Here is a 10713-nt window from a genome sequence, read left to right as displayed (position 1 = left end):
TAAAATTAGTGATAAAATACGGAGTTTTCAGCATACATTGCATATCAATTGACAGATGAGGATTAAAGGAGCTAAACACCATGAACACTGCGACCCATTGAATTCATATACTCAAGGATTCGTAAGTTTGAATGTTAAAAACATTCGAGGCTGCAAAATATCAACCAAGCAAGAGTGCCATGACTGCTTTGCCAAAACATGTAAGCGAATACGTTCTATAGTGTAAATGTAATCAAAATCTACAACTTTACCTTGCATTGAGTAAATCCCAAACACAATATTTATATATATAGTTCAATGTAAACACGATTAAACATCTTGTCACTTCTATACATGTCCCGTGAATGCACTTCCTGGATTCGTTTTACTTATAACACTTATCACACCATATATCCCCCTTTGTTAATACTTTTTGAATCTTTGTACAAAACAAGACTTGTAGTCTGCATCAAACTACGTCACCAGTGGATTTTGACCTTGCCCTTCGAAAACTTCCTGTATCGGCATTGGGTAAATTCGGGCCCTGAGATTTTAAACATTTTATATCAAGTCTTTCCATTAATAAATGCCAGAATACCAAAGATCAAGGACACACTCAAACATGTACTCATGTAATACATTTTATATATTTTTTATTATGTCTGTAGATTTTGCATGAATATGAACTTTTAAAATGTAACCAGGGACCTATATACTAACTATTAAAGTATATAGGTTCCTGATATATAACACACACTTTTTTTCTCTTTTTTTTCTCTTTTTTTTTTTAAACATGTATATTTGCAGGAAATATAAATTCTTGTCAAATCCCTCTCATATTATTTTTTCCAAACATTAAGTAAAAAAAAATATTTAAAAACTATAGAGAAAAATTAAATAAGCATAAATAATACAAAGCATTTTAAAGCTGTTTTATTTGGAAACAAGAATTTAATTGTAGGATACAGAATAGCTAGCTGATGAAGACATCAGACAGACCAGCACAAGCAAAGATGAATAAACCACCCAAAGTACCTGCAGATACCGGTACATGTATATGGCCTTCTATATTTTTTTTGAAAATTGAAAAACTGGATTCATTTTATTGGGGGGGGGGGGGGCATTAATCAGCTGTTAGTGGGCAGGCATTTAATTCAACTGGTTTGTGGACACATAATTCATAAGGTTAACTTTGAAATACATTAAGTTAAAGATTCAATGAATTGACAAGTTGAAAAAATAAGTATTTGTGGGAATATAAATTAGTGGATATGTTTGACCCTACTATATCCTCCCCCAAGAACAATGATGATTCCACAGTAAATGCTGCCAATTACTTTTTTTTTTTAAAATACCAAATATAAATTGAGTTATGTGTCTGAAACCGACAAAGTAAATACTTGTTGAAGTTATGATAATTTACATCTTCTTCTGTGCAAAGTAAATTCACACTGTAATAATTAAGGATATAACATACAAATTCAGAAGTAGAAATGAAAGTCAACTGCTCTGTGGTGCTGTTGTTTATGGTTTGAAAGTCCTTTCAGCCTTGGTACAATAGAAAAGTCTTGACTCGTATTCGACACAATGAAACCAAGAATGAAGCTATGAATGAGTTGGAGAGTGGGTATCTTGTTTTGTTTTTTTTTATTTACACTCTTAACAGTTCTGTTGAAAATGGTTTCTGGCTTTTCCAGTGTCCATATCACTAAGTTAGACTACCAGTTAATATTTCTTTCAGCCATCACTTTTGGTCTGAAATAGATGATAAAACACATATGTTAAATGTTATAAAAATTCTTGAGAGTGAAAATTTATGGTTAAGTAATTGAAGTGAAATTAAGGAATGAATTTCAATTCTACATGTACCAAGATAGTATGAATTATGGAAAATACAATTTTTATTTTCAGATTCCAGCCTGAAGTATGTAATTTAGACAGAGTAAAGACATTTTAATATTTTATATATACATGTATAACTTACTAGTCCAGAAGATTCCTGAAACTCTGTGATTCACCCAATTACATGAATGCCTTCGAGTCTGGTCATCATAACAATGTACTCCAATTTTTTTAACCTTCAAAATAAAAAAAGAATTATGTAAATAAATAAAGGCATAATCAAGTGTACTTTACTTCTTTATTACAATGTGCTCATACACTGTATACAATATGCATGATCTCAGTTTTCTGGCCTTTTATTTAGTACATGTATGCTAGAATACTGTACATAACTTTAATTTTACAAATGAATGTTTTGCTAAATTTTTCTTTTGGACATAAAGAATGGAGGCGTACAAGACGAGGACAATCCCCCACTCTGAGAAAAGACATTTTTTAATTCTTAAGTTCGTGATGTTATATTTCACAAAAATTGTATTGTCAGTATCATCTTTTACACATTTGCTTCTTTATTTAATTGAATAACTTATTGATAAGTATTTTTTATTTTCAATTATGAAGGTATGTGAAAAGAAAAAAAAAAAAGCCGAAGGCTCAAGTGAGCTTTTCTGATCAGAGGGTGTCCAGCGTCTGCCATCTGTAAACTTTTTCGACTTCTTCTCAAGAGCTGCTGGGCCAATTTAAAACAAACTTGGAAATGTGACAAAGCATCCTTGGGTGAAGGGGATTAAAGTTTGTTCTCAAGAAGTGCCATGCCTTCTTTCAAGGAGAGATAATTAAGAGTTCGTGAAAATTTAGTGGCATCTTTAAAGATCTTCTTCTCAAGAACCACTAGCTGGGCAAGAAAAGATGAAAGTTATGTAAAAGCTTCATTACAAATTACATTACATGTACATCCAAGTTTATACATATCATAACCCGGGGGGGGGGGGGTACGGGGGGCCACAAGAGGGGGGCAAAGTTTTATGTAGGAATTTTTAAAATCTTCTTCTCAAGAACAGCTTTGCCACTATTAGTCATATTAATTCAGAAGCAACCTTAGGTATTGTAAAATCAAGTTATCCTCAGGTAGTGTAGATTACAGTTTGTTCAAATTATGGGGGTGGGCATAAGAATATATAGGAATCATCTTGAAAAAAAATCTTCTGTTCAAGAACAGCAAAGCCATGATTAGTCATATTATTATAGAAGCATCCTCAGGTAGTGTAGATTCAAATTTGTTCAATTTTAGGATGGGTAGGGTGGGGCCACGATGAGCGATGAACATTTTACATCTATAGGAATACATGGGGGGGGGGGACTTTAAAATTCTTCTGTTAAAGAACAGCAAAGCCATGATTAATAATATTGATATGGATGCATCCTGAGGTAGTGAAAATTTAAGTTTGCCATTGACATTACTAACAACTTTTATTTATAAATGTAACTCTTCCTTGAACTTTGAAAATTGTAATATATCTCACAGCAGGGGATTGTCCTGTATGCTCTCTTTCTTTATTGTTTGAACAAAGTGGGTTAACTATGGAGTAGATGTAAGTCAATGAATTTCAAATTATGAACTTTAAAAAAATATCCCCCACCCCACCCCCCCAAAAAATATAGATTTTTTTTTTAACAATACTGGTGAAAGAAAAAAAGAAATATCAAGGGTTGTATATCAGGGAAACTTGCAGCATTACCATATTATGAATTACAACTTAACAAAAAATTGTTAGTGAAAAGGGGGGGGGGGGGCTGAGGAACAATAAAAAAAAAATCACACTGCCTTTCACATGAAGGGATGAAATGTAACTGCAACGGTAGTACTGGAAGTGAATTTTTCAAAATGGGAGTATTTGGGGCATGCCCCCTCCCCTGGAAATTTTAGGATTAATGTAATAATTTGCATTCTGAGAGCTAATATAAGTTCATTTATTTTTATTATAATAAAATACAGCATGCTTATTTTATCCTCAACTTAATGTTTATTTAATCAGGAAATTTTCTGTAACTAAAAGGGGAAATTTGACATTTTATTCAGAAGGTGAAAGGATTGTTTACAGTTATAATAAATTCTGTGGGCCAACTGTTGCGTTTTAGATATGTTACCTGTGACTGAAAGAGAAAGTAGACCTATATCATATACAATATTAAAAATCTTAAGCTTCTTACAAAAAAAAGTCATTACCATTATAGAGCTACTGAAAGTTTTTGTTTTTAAAACTCTTTCGCTATATTTTTGAAATTGGTTCATAATAAGACACATATCCGTTTTCCCACTACTATGCAGATATGCATTGGACGCTTTCGCCGAATAATGCTCGATTTTGACAAATCATTAGCACTTGAAAACACTTCTTTTGTGGGTGTACTTTCAGAAGTAAAAAAGAATAAAAACAAAAAAAAATACAACTTACGTTTTCATCGAAGGAAGCTGTAAATTACACATCATGTCAACATCCCGTTTCTAGAGCAGTGCGTTATCCACAACTTGTACTGCATTGAATTTGGATTATTCTCTCTCAGTTTATGAGAAAACTCGTCAAAATATATTTGAATGCAAAACAATACTTATATTTTTTTCCAAAACACACTGAATTGCTTTCGTTGAATTTTTAGGATTTTTTGTAATTTTAATTTGGAAAGAACGACTACTCCCTCGATAAACTGGTTTCCTGCCCCGTGATCTTGACGCTAATGGACGAGTTTACCATGTTAAATCCCCGTAGACTTTGAATTTGCCGCCGTGTCAATACACCGGTTAAACTCAAGGGTTCGGATAAATGCAGGAAAATTGGGAAAAAAATGATCTATCGATCGGACCTAAGTTGAAGGCCAAGGTATTTATATATTTTGAGATATGTTGCAAAAAGTGGTGACAATAGCTTGGTGGGACAGACTATACAGACATGTGGCTCTATATGGACTCCGTAACATAATAGGATACTTAGCGATTTTTAAAAACATTTTTCTTCTTCGATAGGAAAATGGTGCAATGGCAGCAGGACTTTGAGGATACAAATGAACGATATAAAGAAAACTATTATATCTCATTTATCATGTATTCAAGAAAAACAAGAATATGTATACATATTTAGAAGTCTTTCTCGAGAATGTAAGCGATGAGAATTTTTGGTTTCCACTTCTGGGGTGTACCGTCATATGAGTTTCAATAACTCATGAATCATTCTTCAAAATCAAATGAGAATTTGGTTACTTGTTGAATAAAAATGAGTTTAAACGTAAGAAAACAATATTTGAAAATACGCTCTAAAAATAATAGTAAATCACTTCAAAAGTTCACACTGCGTTCTTTTTTCATTTTAGAATATTTTTCATGAGAACCGCTGTTGGTTTGATAAGGATTTTACATGCTTTCTAAAATATGTCTTTTTCTCCATTCAGAATCTATATTCAAGTAATTTGTCAAGCTTTCTTTACTAGCCCCAATATTAAATGAGTTGGTTGACTTATATTTGAAAAAACTATTGGAGTAATAAAAAACCTCATTTATTTGCACTGTCTCGCTCAAGTCATATGAAGTAGAAAACACTGATTCACAATATGTTTGGAAAATTGGTGTCTGACAGAGGTCTTTTAGTTTGTTAGCATCTTCAGGAAACATCTTGCGACTTAGGGTCATGATTATCTAATGATTCACCAAGATTTATGAAAAAAAAGCAGATTATAGCTTTTCTCACTTTTGGTTCGGGTTAATCTCCGATTCAGGTCACTCATTAACTGTGTTACGAATTTGTGTCACTACAAAGCCCACGTGCTAAAAAATAATTAGAAGCCATTATTGAATATAAGGAAGAATATATGTACGAATGGAAACAGCTGTATAATTGAAAAAAAATATGGGACATTGCGTAGTGAAACATGCTATTTTTGTTAACATTGGTCAAGTATTGAAGTCAGGTACATGCTGAAAATTTTTCTGGGTTTATAGATTAGACTCGAACATACTCAACACAAATAATTATTTATGGAATTTATTAGACAGGATATTTATTATTCAACTGCTCTTTTTTTAGGGAGTGACGACTGTGAAGACTCAGGTAAATAAATCTAAGTTTATTTATATCTTAACAACCTTCACCTGTTTAAAAATTTGAATATTACTTTCATGCATGTACACCTATTTAAATTCATGAAATTTAACTATGTCTGCCTGTAGAAAACAACATGCTTAATGAATTTTATCTTTTTTTCAGACAGCGAAATATTTGAAGACCCAGGTAAATCAATTCACACTTTATATATCTCCGGAGTTTTTAAACATTTACAAATATTTTAGTTTTATAAAATTAAGCTATATTGATTTATATCCCATATCGAAAATATCAATTGGAAAATGGTACATGTATTACACTGTATGTGTTATAACTAACTTATTAAAAAGAAAAATTATGCGCTAGTGTTTTCGAAATATTTTTGGCTAAATATTTTTTCTATACTTTTCCTACAATTAGCCGTCAGAAATGCCTCTTTCTATCTTATAAATTTGTAAATAAAATCAAATTAAATACTAGAAGAAATTGAACTGTATCTAACGATATAAACACTAACTTTTCATTCATTCATTCAATCCTTATTTCCCCCTTTTGGAGATTTAATGATACATATAAATTAAATATTATAATGCATAAAGAACATCATAGAAAAGGGATTCGCAGGTGAAAATAACATATATGCATGTCAAAGAGAAACGAAAAGAAAAGAAAAAAATAGAGAAAAAAAGGGAAAAATAAGCATATCTTAAGTGGACATTTTCAACATTTTAAGTAGTAAAAGGCAGTGGCACCACAAACAAATTTTGAGATTGTACAAATAAATTCTTTAATGTCATTAACTTATATCTATTAAAGACGTTGGTTCGAGCCCTCCTAATAACATTAAATACAACTCATCATTACTTGACTGTGAGAGCTCTACGTACAAGTGTACATCAAAGTTATCTACTATGTTGTCAAAGAAAGCAATTCTGATATGACTAGTGAGTGGGCACCCCAACACAGCATGTTGAAATATATTATCATACATATTTTGACATAAACTTCAGATTTGTACCGAAGACGAGGGTGGGATAGTCCAGAGTTTGGCGAGAATTTGGATGTGTGTAACATCATCGAACGAAAAGGTAAATTTCCAAAATTTGATAGGTTTTACGCTACTATGAAGGATTCTAAACATTCTGAAGCCTGGGTCTGCTTCTGTGCGGATAATCCAAGCCTCAGTGTGGAAGTGATGAATTGGTTTTTAACAACAAATTTCCACGTTCCTTTCTCGGGAAATTGTCCGTTTTCAGTAAACAGCAGTAGGTACTGTATTAAATTGTATTTCATCAATATTTCAAACAAATCCTTCATAAAACCAGAAAAATGCTTAATTTACACAGTTTCCCAAAGAATTATAGTTTTAGATTGTCTATTTCTGAGATAATGGGATGTACCCCAAGCACACTTTTGCACATATCTGATCTGGTAGAAATTTTAAGATCCTGTATATGTTTCGATTCATCACGTAATGCTGACATTTATTTAGGAGATATAAATTCCTTTGTTTTGAATCGTTCCACAGCTCGCATTCATATAAAACAGTAGGTAACACAATGTCCCTGTATAGACTTACAAGGGTTAAAGGGTTGGTATTATTGGACAGATCATTACGTATCGCAAAGTATGCTTTTCTACCCTTGTTGCAGCTATTTGTTGTTCGGACACTGGATTTAAATCGACAATGTTGGATGATTCCCAATGTTTATAGCTGTCGCTCGACGGAATGTTTTCACCACGTAGCTTCCAAACTTGCTGTGAAGAGGGCTTGACCTTACCATAAACAACAATACATGATTTTTGCATATTAAATGAAAAGTGCTATAAACAAGAATACTTATATGCAATGTCCAACATTTTTTGTAACCCGTTCGGGCTTTAACTATAAAGCATGCAACATCATCAGCTTAGGCTGGGTTTGTGGATGTTACATTATATACACCGAATATTTTATTTACACACTCTAATGAATTCAATAAATCATTAATGAAACATAATATAAAAAGCCAGACAGTACGCCTCCCATGCCGTACACCCTGTTTTATTTCAAACCATTGGGACATGTGCCCATTAACAGCTATTAAGCTTTCCGTGTAACAATGGCAGTCATCTATAATTTCCCATACTTTACTCTTTAAACCCAATTAGATCTTAGATCTTCATATCTGCTATTGGGAGTATAAATGTCTAAGGCATCCTGCAAAACTGCAGAAACATCAGCTACCGCTTCGAGTGTAGTTGCAGTTATTCCTATGTATATTATCTCTGGATAAATTTTATCACATTGGGGTTTTTGTCTGCTTATCAGTTTCCAAATAGTCGTGCCTCACACCCAGCTGCTTGGTCAATGTCAGTATAAGTGTTTTTAATATACTGTTCGACAGCAAACGTCTGACATTTCCGAAATTGCCTTTTGGCACGTTTATAGTTGAAATACGCTTAATAATACATCCCTCTAGGTCTTCTTTCCTCAGTCCAAATGTTTCTCATCCTCCTTTCCTGCAAATGGGGCTCTTCACTTCTTTCGTCTAGTAGAGTTTACTATAGGGTTGAATTTAGGTCGAGAAATAACAATGCACATGAAATTAGGCATTTAACAAGGGATCCATAGAGTTCATTTATTTCTGAAAGAATTTTTGGTACTTTACCTCCTATTTCTAGCTGACGACAAACCTCAAGTCTTATATGTATATATGTTCGTAAACTGTTTTGGGTTCTTCCGTATTTGTCCATGTGAAATGTTTTAGTCTATCGTTTATATCCGTACACTACTTGTGTTACTATTCAGTGTTTCTCGTACTTTCAAAACCTCAACTGGCGCCTCTGCCGCACCACCGTTTTACCATCATGTTTTAAGACAATAGAGTGATCATGAGTTAATTATGCTAAATCAATTTAATGTATATTTTACTTACATAAATTCAGTTATGAAATATTTCTTTGCATGTGTAAATTTAACTTTAAACTTGCAAAATTCAGTGTCAATGTCAGTGATGTGTATTCAGTCTTGTTTTGTTCTTATTTTGTAGGCTTTATCGTAATATCATCTTAATGTCAACTGAAATAAAATTCTGAAATGATGATTGAGGTGTCATACTCAGTTTGATATGACAGTATAGAATCTCAAAAAAATCTGTGCCAAGCTGGTGTTTTGCTTTTAATATCAGTAAGATGGTGGTTTCTCTGTATGTTAAATACTGTTATAATGGGGAGGTGGTCAGATGTACTTGAAAATGCCCCTTCATCAAGGATTTCATAGGATCTGAGACACATGTACATATAAACATCTGAAAAAATGTAGTCTAACATGGTCTAGGTAACCGTAAATGTGTATTTTAACTCTCTTGTTTGTATGCTACCCAACAAATAAGTAAGGTTATGTCGCTTTACGAAATCCCTGCTTTTGGTTTGTAAAAATTACAACGTCTATTATCGGATTCTAAGCAACTAGCATTAAAATCACCAGCTAATATAACACGCCCATACTTTGAGTAGTAATCGTAAAAATCCTGTAATTTTGAAAGTTCATCTTTGTACATTTCAGAATTATTTTCCACTGGGACATATGCTCCTACAATATATATTTTCTAATTGGTATTTGTCCTACATTCTAAAGCAATGATTCTTGATTCAATTTAAATCTTTTTTACATTAAACATAAAACACCTTTTCAGTAATATTGCAACACCTGCTTTTCCATGTAATTCATTACGTGATTGGGGTTCACACTTATTAAATGCATAATAATTGTAATCTAAACTGTCTATGTACTTGGCATATCTTGGTGGTAACTTATGTTCAGTTATCACTATTATATCTCACTTGTTCTTTCGTAACAAATTTGTTAAAGAAATCGTGGAGGACATAAGCCCCCGAATATTCCAGGTCATCAAATTTAGATGCAATAATAAATAATAAAACAATACACACAAAAAGATTAAGATTCATCTTAATACCCATTTTTTTAATGCCCCTAGAGTCTAAGATTAATCTAGTAAAACGTGGGATTTTATTTGTATTCATCATAGATCTCGACATCTTCTTCTCTTCTCTGATTTTCACTTTCGATTTTCTCCTTCCACTCTTTCTCTGATTCATCCATTTTCTGCAATTCACTCCATCAGGCAAGAAATATTTGGATTCTAAAATCTCTGCACATTTCGGCGGGACGTTGATTTTTGTCGTTAAACGGGCTCCAGGGTATTTGGGCTTAAATAAGATGAGACACTGTAACCCCCTTCTTTGTTACGTAGTTCACGAGTCCTGTGTGTGTAGAACGGGAACTTATGCCCGCTAAATAATAATGGGCTTTGCATTTATAGATCACACCATCAAAAATATCAAGTTCTGACTCGTCCACTTCCTGATCTTGATGATCAGATCAATCTGGGTCACTTCCTTCAATGTTGCGCTCATTCGAACTCCTTTGGGTGCTATTGGTGCCTGTAGTCACTTCATCTGTGTTCGATTCAGTTTCTTGTGCGTTTCCGCCCAGCTGTTTTCTAGTAGGTTTTTAGTAGGTTTAGGGAGCGGGTTATCTAGGTTTCTCTTCAATATGTCTGCATACGACACTGATTGTTTATGCTGATCCCTTTCTGTAGTACTACAGTCACGGTCTGATTGTTTCTCAGGTTTATGAGGTTCCTGAATGGGGATCCCTTCAGGTATCATGTACATTCCATCTGATAGTACAGGTTGCCCAGGTACTATAAAAGAATTAATCTTTTCATTAATTTTTGTAACCGATTTTTGTAAACCGTTAACAGAACCTTGAACTTGTTTAATACGATCTTCC

At 33.1% G+C, this 10713-nt stretch overlaps 1 long non-coding RNA gene across 1 annotated transcript; it reads right to left on the bottom strand.

The window, feature by feature from the left end:
• Window positions 1-1617: 1617 nt before the first annotated feature.
• Window positions 1618-4325, bottom strand: LOC133197988 (uncharacterized). The gene is made up of 3 exons (XR_009722476.1): window positions 4278-4325; window positions 1964-2057; window positions 1618-1734 (listed from the first exon to the last, which is right to left on the bottom strand). It is a non-coding gene; the product is annotated as an uncharacterized LOC133197988 (long non-coding RNA).
• Between the last annotated feature and the right edge of the window lie 6388 nt (window positions 4326-10713).

Source organism: Saccostrea echinata, unplaced genomic scaffold (genome assembly GCF_033153115.1).
Source record: "Saccostrea echinata isolate AGI-Se365-2 ecotype Australia unplaced genomic scaffold, CSIRO_AGI_Sech_v1 ptg000032l, whole genome shotgun sequence".
In the NCBI taxonomy this organism is placed as follows: domain Eukaryota; kingdom Metazoa; phylum Mollusca; class Bivalvia; order Ostreida; family Ostreidae; genus Saccostrea; species Saccostrea echinata.
This window is presented reverse-complemented; position numbering and strand designations above follow the sequence as displayed.